We start from the raw sequence: 14960 nt of genomic DNA, 5'->3' as shown, positions 1-14960 counted from the left end.
TGAGTAATATTTATCAAACTGATGTTAATTCAGTGGCCCTGATAGCCAAGTTGTCAGAGCACTGACATTTAGCACTGTGGGACTTTGAGCAACCGAGTTCAAGTCCCAGCTTAATTTGTTTTATCCCATTCTGTCCTATCATAATAAAAGGCAAAAACTCCAAAGAATCATTATTTAAACTGATGCCAGTTAAGCTCAATCCACACACAAAATAGAATCAGCTATATATATATATATACACTCAAAAAAAAAATTGTGCCTAAAAATAAGATTTATGTATTTGAATTGCATAACAAATTCCCATGCATTTGGTTTATAGTTTTAACATAAACCAATCAATACTCCTGAATGTGATTCATATGTTTAAGTCATACATAAATGAAACAGATAAGATGTATGTAATTGTATTAATAAACTGAATGTGATTTATATTTGTCAGTCATATGTAAATGAAATGGGTAAGATTTATGTAATAGTACACAGAAAAACACCCATGTTAAATTAACACTGCTCAGTGTTCATATGTGTGCACACTACAGAGTTAAAGCGGTGTTGAAGTTAATGAGATAATTAAGTGATGATTGAGCATTAATTATGAACACCTGCTGTTAACAAGCAGAATCACTGAAGGAAAGAGAAACACAAGAACTACAACTGACTTCAGCCACAGTCTTAGATGAAATCAACTGAAGAGAAAAGAAGACATTAAATCTGTGAAGATCTCAGCAGAGGAGGATTAAACAACTCCACAAACATCATTACCAGCTTCACTTATTACTAACCAGACTGACTTTATTTCATTTCCGTTTGAATGAAATCAATAGTTGTATTTTAAAGTCACCATGATGGTGGTTAGCGTTTGCTTTAGTTGGGCTCTTGACCATTGACTCTTTAATATAAAATTTTCTCTGGCTGCTATAATTATGTGTTTATAAAACACATTTGTTGCAGCAAAAAAGCCAAGCGAAAAAGAGATCAGGTGATGTTGGCTGTCTATTGATGATGATGATGCCGACAAAGTCATCATCATGTAATTGCCTCATTCCCTGATCTTGTTCAGTGTCTAATGCTTTTTAATATTGTTTTATTCATAACAGAAGCCATTTGATTTTACAGCATGAAATCTAACAGTGTTGTTTATCAAACAATGTACTTTTTTTTTTAATAGTTAGTGCACAAAAACCTTTCATCTATGGCATTACTTAGACTCACACAGACATCAAGAAACAGCATATGAATCTCAACAATGGTGACAAAAGATACAAAAAATCCTGATGCATAATTTATTAATGCCGCAATGCATGCTGGGAGATATGGGTGAGTTTTGATTGGTGGTACCCAGCATGCACTGCAGCATGAAGCATTTCATTGATTGTCACCATTGTTGAGAGTCATACACTGATTCTTGATGTCTAAGTAATAATGTAGAGGAGAAAGTTTAATGCACTAAATGTTTTTAAAATTCTTTATATTATTTGATTAACTGTTGGATCTAATGCTGTCAGGTCACACAGCTACTATAATAAATAAAACAAAATCACATAACCCCAATAATCAAAGCATTAGACACTGAAAAAGATAAGTGATTCAGGCCACAATATGATGATTACACCTTCATCAATAAACAGCCAATATCACTTCATCTCATTTTCTCTTGGCTTTTTCGCTGCAACAAATGTGTTTTATAAACACATAATTATAGCAGCCAGAGAAAATGTTATATTAAAGAGTCAATGGTCAAGAACCCAACTAAAGCAAACGCTAACCACCATCATGGTGACTTTAAAATACAACTATTGATTTCATTCAAACAGAAATGAAATAAAGTCAGTCTGGTTAGTAATAAGTGAAGCTGGTAATGCTGTTTGTGGAGTTGTTTAATCCTCCTCTGCTGAGATCTTCACAGATTTAATGTCTTCTTTTCTCTTCAGTTGATTTCATCTAAGGCTGTGGCTGAAGTCAGTTGTAGTTCTTGTGTTTCTCTTTCCTTCAGTGATTCTGCTTGTTAACAGCAGGTGTTCATAATTAATGCTCAATCATCACTTAATTATCTCATTAACTTCAACACCGCTTTACCTCTGTAGTGTGCACACATATGAACACTGAGCAGTGTTAATTCAACATGGGCGTTTTTCTGTGTACTATTACATAAATCTTACCTGTTTCATTTACATACGACTGACAAATATAAATCACATTCAGTTTATTAATACAAGTACATAAATCTTATCTGTTTCATTTAGATATGACTTAAAAATATGAATCACATTCAGATTATTGATTGGTTTATGTTAAAACTATGTAATCCAAATGCATGGGAATTTGTTATGCAATTCAAATACATAAATCTTATTTTTAGGCACAATTTTTTTTTTGAGTGTATATATATATATAGTATATAACAGAAAGTCTAATGCCTTAGACTTTTCAGTCAGTGTAAGCTGAGTATACTTAAGTGCAATTGTAAGTATATTTCTGAGAAGTACAATATATTTTTGAGAAGTAGCCTACATAAAAAGTAGACAAAGTATACTTTCTTAATCTTAGTTTAAAGGTCCCATGGCATGGAAATTTCACTTTATGAGGTTTTTTAACATTAATATGAGTTCCCTAGCGTGCCTATGGTCCCCCAGTGGCTAGAAATGGCGATAGGTGTAAACCAAGCCCTGGGTATCCTTTTTTTTTTTTTTTTTTTTACCTTTATTTAACCAGGAAGAGACTCATTGAGATTAAAAATCTCTTTTTCAAGAGTGTCCTGGTCAAGACAGGCAGCAGTACTATACCACACATACAGTACATACAAAAATATACAAAAACACTAGAAACATGAAACAACTAACACAGCAAATCTTTCAAAGTCAGCTACAATCCTAAAAACACTTTAGGTAAAACATCTGCAGTCAAATGTGGCTGCCTCCATATCAATCAACAACATATCAATCAATATCCTGCTCCGCCTTTGAGAAAATGAAAGCTCAGATGGGCCAATCTGGAATCTTCTCACTGGCTGCGTTCGAAACCGCATACTCAATGAGTAGGTACTTAATTTCAATGAGTACTTACTTAACGAGCGCTAAAAGAGTAGGTACTTTATTGCCAGATCTCGTTGAGTATGAATGCGAGCCGGACATCTGCCATGTTGACGTTATCATGTGACCTACGACGCGTTATCACACGCGCAACAACTTAAGAGATTTGAACGACACGTTTAATTCATCTGTCTGTAAATATTATGATATTGATTAAACTTGCTCATTCTGTGGTCTTTTTGAAGAAACTGCTGCCCATTTATTGTGTGAGTACATTTAGGGTTGATTTAAGTTCTTATATTTAACCCTACTAATGTGACCCACCGTTTTATCCTTAACGATATTTATTTTTATTACGAAATCCCAAAATTGTCATATCTTGAATATGTTGTTAATTTCTTTAGCTATTTTATATCCAAACATTTTCATCCATAAGCAAAAGTGGCTTACTGGTTTGTTTTCCTCTTTTTCTTATTAAATTTAACTCTCGTTTCATCCCTCAGGCCTATAAATAACAGAAAATGCATTTTTTAAAATGTATTATATAATTAATCATTTAAGAAAATATATATTGATATTCAACCTTATAGGTTTTTTCCTGTGTATAAAATCTCATAATATGTTTGCAAACCCATGATATATATATATATATATATATATATATATATATATATATATATATATATATATATATATATATATATGTATAAATACATACATACATATACATACATACATTTATCTCACATTTACTCGACAGCCCTACCTAGAACGGTTTTCCTCAGCGTTTGTAATGTCTGCACAAAGGGAGATTCACCTTTGGAGAAAACTGTTGATTTTATACTCGAAAAATGTAAGTATCTTTATTAAAAATTAATATTACCCCAGAATGAATTGCATTGCTATCCCAGCCCAAAACATACAATAATAACAACGATAAATGCTGATCAATTAATTATATTACTTTTTACTGTAAATTATATAATTCAATAAAACAAACAAAATGTCATGTATGTCATATGAAATAGCTTTGCATGAATACACTCTAGATGTGTATATAGTGAACATCTACATTTTCATTCAAACAATAAATAAAGCATTAATTAATTGTATTTTATTTACTGACAACAATGAGAAATATTAATAAATTAGTAAAAGAATGAATCAAAGTCACCATCACACAATAAACAAATGCATATACAAGTCAACACATGAAACAAAGCTTTATTCAAACTACAATCATGTATGTAGGCTACAGGCGCTGAACCCCACATCCTTCTGCCATCTCAACACAGCGGTGCCCATTCTGCGGCTCTGATGAATCAGCTGACCGCCAGAGGTGAGCCGTGCCTTCGTGCCTGAGGTTGTTGCGTGATGTGTTGTGCTTCACAATCTGAGGCAATAAGGGCAGGTGGAGTGATGGTGGGTCTCATGAGGGCAGGTGGAGTGATGGTGGGTCTCATAAGGGCTGGTGGAGTGATGGTGGGTCTCATAAGAGCAGGTGGAGTGATGGTGGGTCTCATGAGGGCAGGTGGAGGTTCTCATAAGGGCAGGTGGAGTGATGGTGGGTCTCGTAAGGGCAGGTGGAGTGATGGAGGGTCTCGTAAGGGCAGGTGGAGTGATGGAGGTTCTCATAACGGCTGGTGGAGTGATGGTGGGTCTCATAAGAGCAGGTGGAGTGATGGTGGGTCTCATGAGGGCAGGTGGAGGTTCTCATAAGGGCAGGTGGAGTGATGGTGGGTCTCGTAAGGGCAGGTGGAGTTATGGAGGGTCTCGTAAGGGCAGGTGGAGTGATGGAGGTTCTCATAACGGCTGGTGGAGTGATGGTGGGTCTCATGAGGGCAGGTGGAGGGTCTCGTAAGGGCAGGTGGAGTGATGGAGGGTCTCATCCATGGCACCATCTCCAGGATTCAGCTCTGTGCTCTTCATCCTCAGTGCTCACACCAGTCTGCTGGCATTTCAGATCCTACAAAATACACAAACATAACACAAAAGCAGTCATTTTAACAGCACAATGTCATTTGATTTCAGTATTATTTAGAAGACAAAAACGCTTTTTTCCACAAATGCCGCCATCATCTTTTCTTGCAGGTCCTGCTCCACCACAAAAGCTGTGCAGCAAATGCATAGAAATCAAGAATCAGAAAAGTGCTGTAATAGCTCTGTTTGAAATTACAATAATTAAAATAAACTACAACTTAATATTTAAATAGTTGTTGTTATTCATTTCTGTAATGTCACAAAGCCTTTGATGGCAGCATTCAGCTTGATGAGCCACTCTCCACCGGATAAACACACATCTGTTCATCTGTCCCTGTAACATCCAGACAAGATTCACATTACCTCTGTGATTTATGAGCTCAACACTACATTTACATGTTGAGGTTGTTTTAACTTTTTATCCTACATAAATGTTCCTTAATTTATCAACAGTAGCCTACTAATGGACAAATAAAATAGATAACTTATGTTTAGTTACTTTATAGGTTTGTTCTACATAATAGCACACATACATCACTCAGATGCCTATTTCATATAGTAATCTGCAATTCTTATAGAAGAGTTTCTTGCCAGATATTAAATAGACATTTAGTAATTGTATTTAAGATGTATACGGTTTAAAATGTATGCAAATCCACTTTGGAGACGTATGTGTCCTTACTGGAGCTTCTCTGTTAGCTATACATAATAAAATGTGATTTACAGCAAAATCACACATAGCGTCTTTACATCTTCAACAGTTTACTGTACAGTAGTTCAACACATGCGATCATTTGATTTGTAATACTCACATTTGAAAACAGTCTCGTCAGTCATCCTTTCCGTCACGTTCGAGTATGACTGTCACGGTTGTTGAATGCATTGTTTCTTTCTTGTCTCGTGTCGTTGTGTTTATGTGTGAGTGGGCGTTGTCCCGCTCACGTGTCTGTCAGCGCTCCAGCTGATCATCATCATCACAATCACTGTTCACAGCTGCTGTTCATTCCCATTGCCTATATATACTCACACCATTCTCTGTTCCAGTGTCGGATTGTTTGTTGAGGTCCTGTGTTGCCGTGTCTGTGTTTCCCGTGAAGTTTGCCGTGTCCGTGTCCGTGTTCGCCTGCCTTGTCTTCTCGCCGTCTTGTTCCTCGTCACTGGATTCACCGCACTCAAACACCGGGATCGGGATTCTGCACTTTCACAGCACCAGAGCACCACAGACCATCGGAAAGTCCCTGCACGAGCCTGAGTCGCCGCCCTTCTTTGTTCCTGTACTGTTTCTGACTTTATTGAGATATTAAACACTTTTGAGTACCTGCAACTGTTTCCTGTCTGTTCAGTCATGACAGAACAATCCGACCAGACGATGGAAGCAGCAGGTGGCGCCGCAGCAACTATGGATGACTTTGTTCGTGCAAGTATTCAAAGGATGGACGCTCAGGACCGTCATCAAGGGGATGCGGCGCGCGCGATTCAGGCTCTCGTCACGCAGGTGTCCGAGCTGACCCAGCGTTTTCAACAGCTGCAACCTCCCGCTGCGCCAGCCGCACCGCCCGTCCCTCCCACACCACCGATGCCCGCCTCCCAGTCGGAACCACGCCTTCCGACTCCTGAGCCTTACTCTGGTGAGCCTAACTTTTGCCGGCCGTTTTTGACTCGATGCAGCATGCATTTTGCTCTCCAGCCACGGACATTCGAGAGAGAGGAGACGAAGGTGGCATTCGTTCTGACACTACTGACTGGGAGAGCGGCACTATGGGGGACGGCGGTGTGGGAGAATCAAGAACCATGCTGTTCCTCGTTCCAGGAGCTCTCCTCGGAGATGAGGAGAGTTTTCGACCGCGCGGTCGCGGGGAGAGAGGCTGCCAGGGTCTTATCAGATCTACGTCAGCAAGATCGATCGGTTTCCGATTATGCCATTGAGTTTAAGACCCTGGCGGCCGAGTGTCGCTGGAACGAGGAAGCGCAGTGGGATAGGTTCCTGCATGGGCTGGCCGACCGCGTCCAGAGGGAGATCTACGCCCTGGACCTACCCCCCTCACTGAATGGACTTATCGATCTGGCTCTGAGGGTGGACGCCCGACTTGCCCGGGTCGGACCACGCGCTCCACCCAGCCTGCCTCGTGGGGGGGTGGAACATCAGCGGTCCAGCGGCATGGACGCGGTCGGTCCCTCCGATCCCGAGCCCATGCAGGTGGGTCGAGCTCGGCTTTCCCGGGAGGAGAGGGAGAGGCGGAGATCCCTTGGCCTTTGCCTGTACTGCGGGGGAGCGGGACACTTTGCCAACAACTGCCCGGTAAAAGGCCAAGCCCGATAGTAAGCATGAGGCTACTATCGGGTGGGATCTCCGCCGAAAAGTCCTCATCTACATCCACCATCCTCCCGGGAAGACTTAGATGGTCTGTCCACGATCATCACTGCACCGCACTGGTGGACTCCGGGGCCGAAGGTAATTTTATGGATCGCACCTTTGCACTTCAGCTTCAAATCCCACTCAGAACACTCCCCCAGAGCATCACCGTACATGCACTCAATGGACAGTCACTACCCACCATCTCCCAGGCCACCGAGAACATTACACTCATCATCTCAGGAAATCACGCAGAGACAATATCATTCTACATCACGGACTCCCATCACACCCCCATTGTATTGGGTCACCCCTGGCTCAAGAAACACAACCCCCGCATTGACTGGAAACAAAGAACCATATCAGCCTGGAGCACTGAATGTCATAGTTCTTGTCTTGTGTCTGCCTGTTCTGTTGTCTCTGTTCCTGTATTGCAGGAGGAAGCAGTGGATTTATCAAACGTGCCCGCGGAGTACCGTGACCTGAGGGAAGTGTTCAGTAAGTCAAGGGCTGCTTCTCTTCCTCCGCACCGTCCCTACGACTGTGCTATAGATTTACTGTCAGGTAAGTCTCCGCCTAAAGGCAAGATTTATTCACTCTCGGTTCCGGAGAGGGAGGCTATGGAGAAATATATTTCTGATTCTCTAGCATCCGGGTTCATCCAACCTTCCTCATCTCCAGCGGGGGCGGGGTTCTTTTTTGTGGGGAAGAAGGATGGATCGCTGCGACCTTGTATTGATTACCGGGGGTTGAACAACATCACGGTAAAGAATACTTATCCTTTGCCGTTGATGTCTTCAGCCTTCGAGAGGTTGCAGGGAGCATCCATCTTCACAAAACTGGACTTACGTAATGCTTATCATTTGGTTCGTATCAGGAAGGGGGATGAGTGGAAGACTGCCTTCAACACCCCTAGGGGGCACTTTGAATACTTGGTCATGCCTTTCGGTTTGTCCAACAGTCCCGCAGTCTTCCAAGCACTCGTCAATGACGTGCTGCGAGACATGATCGATCAGTTTATTTATGTTTACCTGGATGACATTCTGATTTTTTCCTCGTCTCTCCAGGAACACGTGCAGCACGTCCGACGAGTTCTCCAAAGGTTGCTAGAGAATGGGCTTTTTGTCAAGGCGGAGAAATGCGCTTTTCATGCACAGTCGGTCCCTTTCTTAGGACACATCGTGTCGGCTGAGGGTATGCGTATGGATCCTGACAAAGTTAAGGCTGTGGTAGAGTGGCCAAACCCAGATTCCCGTAAGGCCCTACAGAGGTTTCTGGGGTTCGCCAATTTCTACCGGCGTTTTATTCGTAACTTTAGCCAACTAGCCGCACCTCTGACTGCCTTGACCTCCCCCCGAACTGCGTTCAGGTGGTCGGAAGCAGCTGAGACTGCTTTTACCAACCTCAAGAGCCGCTTCGTTTCGGCTCCTATCTTAATCGCCCCTGATTCCTCACGTCAGTTTGTGGTGGAGGTCGACGCGTCAGAGGTGGGGGTAGGCGCAGTTCTTTCCCAACGCTCACCTTCAGACAACAAGATGCATCCATGCGCGTTTTTATCCCATCGCTTATCACCAGCTGAACAAAATTACGACATTGGCAACAGGGAGTTGTTGGCGGTCAAGTTAGCCTTGGAAGAATGGCGTCATTGGTTAGAAGGGTCCGGGGTACCCTTTATCGTCTGGACGGATCATAAGAATCTGGAGTACATTAGATCCGCTAAAAGGTTGAACTCCAGGCAGGCGCGGTGGGCACTTTTTTTCGGCCGATTTGATTTTACCCTCTCGTATCGTCCGGGTTCCAAAAACATCAAACCCGATTCTTTGTCCCGTATTTTTGATCGATCCGAACACGCACCTACTCCCGAGCGTATTTTTCCTGAGACCCTAATTATCTCTACGCTCACTTGGGAGGTCGAATCGAGAGTCAAGAAGGCTCTAGAAGGGGTAACGCCTCCGATCCGGTGCCCACCGAACCGCTTATTTGTGCCGGAGAAACTACGTCCAGACGTTATTCGATGGGGCCATTGTTCTAGTCTAGCCTGTCATCCAGGAGTTACTCGCACCCTCTATTTGGTCAGACAACGATTCTGGTGGCCGCTTATGGCTCGCGACGTTCACGATTTTGTTTTGGCTTGCTCAGTTTGTGCTATTGGTAAGTCTTCCAATCGACCCCCAGATGGGTTACTCCAACCGCTGTCGGTGCCTTCGAGACCCTGGTCCCATATCGCTCTAGATTTTGTTACCGCCCTCCCACCCTCCCAGGGTAACACGGTAGTTTTAACCGTGGTGGACCGATTCTCGAAGGCAGCCCACTTTGTTCCCTTGCCCAAATTACCCTCAGCCAAGGAGACAGCGGTTGCAGTCGTTAATCACGTCTTTCGGTTACATGGCCTCCCGACAGACGTGGTTTCCGACAGGGGTCCCCAATTTGTGTCCAAATTTTGGCGAGAGTTTTGTAAGTTACTGGGGGCGACGGTCAGTCTGTCTTCCGGGTTTCACCCTCAGAGCAATGGTCAAACTGAGAGAGCCAACCAAGACCTGGAGAGAACCTTGCGATGTACGGCTGCCAGGAATCCTTCCTCCTGGAGTCAGCAACTGCCTATGGTGGAGTACGCCCACAATTCGTTGCCAGTGTCAGCTACGGGCCTATCTCCTTTTGAGTGTAGTATAGGATACCAGCCACCGGTCTTTTCTAGTCTGGAATCCGAAGTCGCGGTCCCCTCCGCTCACGCCTTCGTCCAGAGGTGTCACCGCACATGGACAAGAGCCCGTGAGACTCTCCTCCGTGTGCGGGCGCGCACCAAGGCCAAAGCCGATCGCCACCGGTCTAGGCCTCCCGTATATGTCGTCGGTTCCAAAGTGTGGCTTTCTACTAAGAACATTCCGCTCCGCTCCGTATCCAATAAACTGGCTCCTAAATTCATTGGCCCGTTTTCTGTCACCAAAATTGTTAGTCCGGTGGCAGTCCGCCTCAACCTCCCTCCAGTGTACAGGAGAATTCATCCGGTATTCCACGTGTCCAAAATTAAACCCGTTTTTTTTTCCCGCATTAATCCGCCTGTCCCGGTTCCCCCACCGCCGCGACTCGTAGATGGGGAACCATCCTATTCGGTCCGTCGCATTATGGACTCTAGGCGGAGGGGACGCGGATTCCAGTACCTGGTGGACTGGGAAGGTTACGGTCCGGAGGAGAGAAGTTGGGTTCCGGCTCGTGACATCCTGGATCACTCTCTTATCGATGATTACAATCGACAGGTAAGGGAGTCTGGGAACGCCGTGAGGCGTTCCTAGAGGAGGGGGTACTGTCACGGTTGTTGAATGCATTGTTTCTTTCTTGTCTCGTGTCGTTGTGTTTATGTGTGAGTGGGCGTTGTCCCGCTCACGTGTCTGTCAGCGCTCCAGCTGATCATCATCATCACAATCACTGTTCACAGCTGCTGTTCATTCCCATTGCCTATATATACTCACACCATTCTCTGTTCCAGTGTCGGATTGTTTGTTGAGGTCCTGTGTTGCCGTGTCTGTGTTTCCCGTGAAGTTTGCCGTGTCCGTGTCCGTGTTCGCCTGCCTTGTCTTCTCGCCGTCTTGTTCCTCGTCACTGGATTCACCGCACTCAAACACCGGGATCGGGATTCTGCACTTTCACAGCACCAGAGCACCACAGACCATCGGAAAGTCCCTGCACGAGCCTGAGTCGCCGCCCTTCTTTGTTCCTGTACTGTTTCTGACTTTATTGAGATATTAAACACTTTTGAGTACCTGCAACTGTTTCCTGTCTGTTCAGTCATGACAATGACCTGTCCTCCTTCTTCTTTTTTATGACGTATCCTCTCGCGTGGCCTCATGGGATAGAAGAGTATCCATCGTTGAACACTCAAAAATCTGGGCGGAAGCGAGTAAGCCATCCGGGAACTTCTCGCCTACTCTTTTATGAATGCTGATGTTTCGAACGTACTGCTTCCTTCACGTACTGTTTTCGCCTACTATATAGTAGGAAAGTAGGCATATTCGAACGCACTTAAGTCCGAATCTCGCGATAATTAGTACGTCACCCAGGTAATTCTCGCCTACTCTTTTGGATTCGTACATACTTTTTCGCTCGCCTACTCTTTTTCCCATACTAAATAGTAGGGAAGTATGCGGTTTCGAACGCAGCCTATATGTCGTCATACGGGGAAATGTTAACTCCCCTTTCTCTGCTTTGCCCGCCCAGAGAACTTGGCCCGCCCATGAGAAAATGAGCTACGACCGTGCGAGCACGATATTGTTTTTTCCTCGAGAGACATCATGGCTTGCAAACAAGCGAAGCATGGCAGTTGCTCAGTGTTTGGCACGATATCAGACATTTAAATTCAGACATTTTAAAAGAGAACAATGCATCACGGTTGTTTAAACCAGTGAGCATAAAGCTGTGTTGTCAGCAAGTCGTTTCCCATTGTGCCTTTGATCAGCGCAGTCAGTGAAGCAACTGCGCTCGACTGCAGAATCCGATTCGAGAGTTTTTTGACATACGTCAGCATGACATCAGAGCAAGTCGAACCGGGCTGCGTTCCAGTCCACTTTTAGACATGCACTTGCGAACTTCCCTAAGCACTTCCCCTCGGGGGAATCCCTTCCGCCATTTTGAAGTGTGGTCCACTTCGTGAAGTGGACGAGGGAAGTTTATATGGACAGACCCAAGCTCCCTCGATTTTGACAGAGGGAGCGAGTCTACTTCATATGTAGCCTACACTTCAGGCAGCTCCATATACCACAATGCAACATGATTGTGACGTCAACGCATATTGCGTTTAATTTATCCCACCACAAACAACTCTATGATATATTAATTATGTTTTTTAAATAAAATAAAAACTCAATCACACCTAGGGGAGAACGGGGTAATGTGAGACATCGGGTAATGTGAGACACCCCCTATATCTAGGCAACGGAACACAATTTTGGTCATTTGACCATTATGTTTTCAAGCCCCTTTCATTTCACCTTGGCCATGAAGAAAATGGTGCTGTAGTAAGCATGTTTTTTTCACAAAAATATTTTTTATGCATGTAAAAGTAAATTTTCTTGCTGTCAACTTAATCAACTGTTGTGCCAAAGCAAATTGATTCAGGTAGAAAAACTTATGTCATACATGTTGATGAACTACCAACATATAAAACCATGTGATGATGCTAGCTGAAGATAAGCCTGAATTGCTAAGAGAGATCGTTTTTTTCTAAAATGTGGCGGTGGGGTAAAGTGAGACAAATGCTGTGGGGTAAAGTGAGACATGAGGCACAAGTTAAGTTTAGTCTTAAACATATTTTAATGTAATATTACATGACATATGTTTTATTTTTAATGTCATAAACATAGTAGAAAAGCCATAATGCCAAGGCAATACACCAGGAAGAAAACCTGACGGCCCGAATGAGAGGGTGCGCTCCTCTGGGCCCCAGGCAACCCGAAGGCGCCTGTTTTCCATTACCTAGTCCGATAAGAGTGTCGTCTTCCTCCTCTACAACACCCCGAGCATCCGTGTTTGGACCGTCATTGCTCCAGCAGGAGCGCCAGCAGGTGTACGGATCTGACTTTGACCAGAGATGACCCACCCTCCCTGGGGCCGGCCCGGGAGGTCCGCAAGCATGGAGCTCTTCTTCAAATACAAGATATTTTTGGACATTTTTACGAGGAGGAATATCCTTCAGTGTTTCTTTCACCCCTAGCTCACCCAGGATGGTGCACATTCACCGGTGTGCACACCCTGGCACCGAGGGACTGGGTGTCCAAACCAGATCCTATTTACTGGAAGTCTCGCCCGCACAAAGTGCACTTTCTCTGGGCTGGGTCAGGCGGTTTCCCCACCCGGTCTGACCACCACGGTTCTCTGGTCCATGTTCCTTGTCCGAGTGGAGCTTTGTCCCTCCTCCACAAAGACCCAAAGGTCCGTTTTAGGACTGACTTTGCTCCAGACGGAGCTCCAGCGGTGGCGGACAAATCCGAATCTGGCTCAGGACGGGCCACTCTCCCTGGGCTGGCCAGGGGAGGTCTGACAGCATTGAGTTTTCCAAATGTATCACAATAATTTGGACATAGCTCTTTTTTTTTTTAGGTGGAATTTCCTCCAGTGTGCCATTCACCCTTATCACGCCAAGGGCTTTGCACCTTCACTTGGATGCACACCGGTGGGTCATCAAAAAATGTGCTTAATTGACCAATCTCCATGATTCTGTTACTAGTCTGACATTAGTTCTGGAATGTGTGGTTGTCAAGCTAGCTGTCAAGATTCTTACTGTTTCAACATGTGTTGTTATGGAAGTTTCAGAGTGGAAAAAGTAAGTGGATCAGTTTACCCCCAGCTGGTTCACTTTACCCCCTTGATTTCTCTGGTCTGTCTCAGTTTACCCCTAAGCTGGGGTAAAGTGAGACACAAGACCACTTTTTTAAAAACAATCATATTTTCACTGCCCTTCGTCCTGAATACATTCTAATAATTTCCATTGCTAGGAAACATCCTAAATTAATGGGAAATGTGTAAATTTGACTGATATATCATTTTAGCTTGCTTAGAGGGGAACGAATGTAAAAAATGTCTCACTTTACCCCACTCTCCCCTATATACAATTTCGTAAGGGAAAATAATAATAATAAATCAACCCCATAGTGGATTCTAAGTAATCAAGCGCTTAGCACGTTCCAATTCAGCCTATTTCAAATGTTCTTCCAGTAGTGGGCACTCATCGATGTGCTTAGATCACACAGATCATATTTACGATTTGAACGCACATGAACGCCACCACAATATCGTAAATACGAGTGGGGAGCTCGGGATTTTCTTTAAGTCCCGATCTTTATGAGTTGGGGGCGTGTCAGTGAGAAACATGGTGGAATACCACAATACATCAAGGTATTTAGCTGTGATATTGTCAGGCTTTTCTATTTACAGCGAAGTAAGCTAATTGCCTGCACAGAATATGATAGCATTATAAAATAACAATGTAATATGTAACAATAAAGTTTGCAGTGGCTTCATAAATTAACTAAAAACATAAAAAGCAATTGCACATCTTATGCAAATCTTTGTTCTTCATTTCCTAGAACTATAGAGTTTAAGAACCTTGCTGTATTTTTGTGTAATTAATTAAGAGAAAGTACACCGCCATCTTACTCCGACAAAAGTGACTTGAACGCACCTTCTGTCGTAAAAACGACTTTCCACATCTTAAGTACGAACTTCCCAGGAGGACTTGAACGCACCATAACTCCACGTCAGATACATAAATTCATCAACTAACCATTCAGAAATGTCCTGTTGCATTCTACATGTTGTCACTTCTTCTTAAGTCTCTCCATCTTTGTCTGACTCTGGTTTGAACATAAAAGGCTAAAAGTTTTTGAAATTTTCAGTGCGTGTCTGTTATGTAAGGTAATAGGAGCTGCTCTTGAAGCTCCACCCTCTGTGTCGGGAGCAGCAGCTCATTTGCATTTAAAGGGACACACAAAAATGGCACCGGTTTTTGCTCACCCTCAAAAAGTGACAATTTTAATTTACTATAAAAAATATCTGTGAGGTATTTTGAACTAAAACTTCACATACACACTGGGGACATCAGAGACTTA

The 14960-nt window shown here is 43.5% G+C and overlaps 1 long non-coding RNA gene across 1 annotated transcript; it reads right to left on the bottom strand.

The window, feature by feature from the left end:
* Window positions 1–4235: 4235 nt before the first annotated feature.
* On the bottom strand, window positions 4236–5878 carry LOC308691117. The gene is made up of 2 exons (XR_014030236.1): window positions 5822–5878; window positions 4236–4995 (listed from the first exon to the last, which is right to left on the bottom strand). It is a non-coding gene; the product is annotated as an uncharacterized lncRNA (long non-coding RNA).
* Window positions 5879–14960: the final 9082 nt, after the last annotated feature.

This window comes from Scardinius erythrophthalmus (genome assembly GCF_964197995.2).
Source record: "Scardinius erythrophthalmus genome assembly, chromosome: 5".
Taxonomy (NCBI): domain Eukaryota; kingdom Metazoa; phylum Chordata; class Actinopteri; order Cypriniformes; family Leuciscidae; genus Scardinius; species Scardinius erythrophthalmus.
Note: the sequence above shows the minus strand (reverse complement) of the source record. Positions and strands in the feature narration are given on the sequence as shown.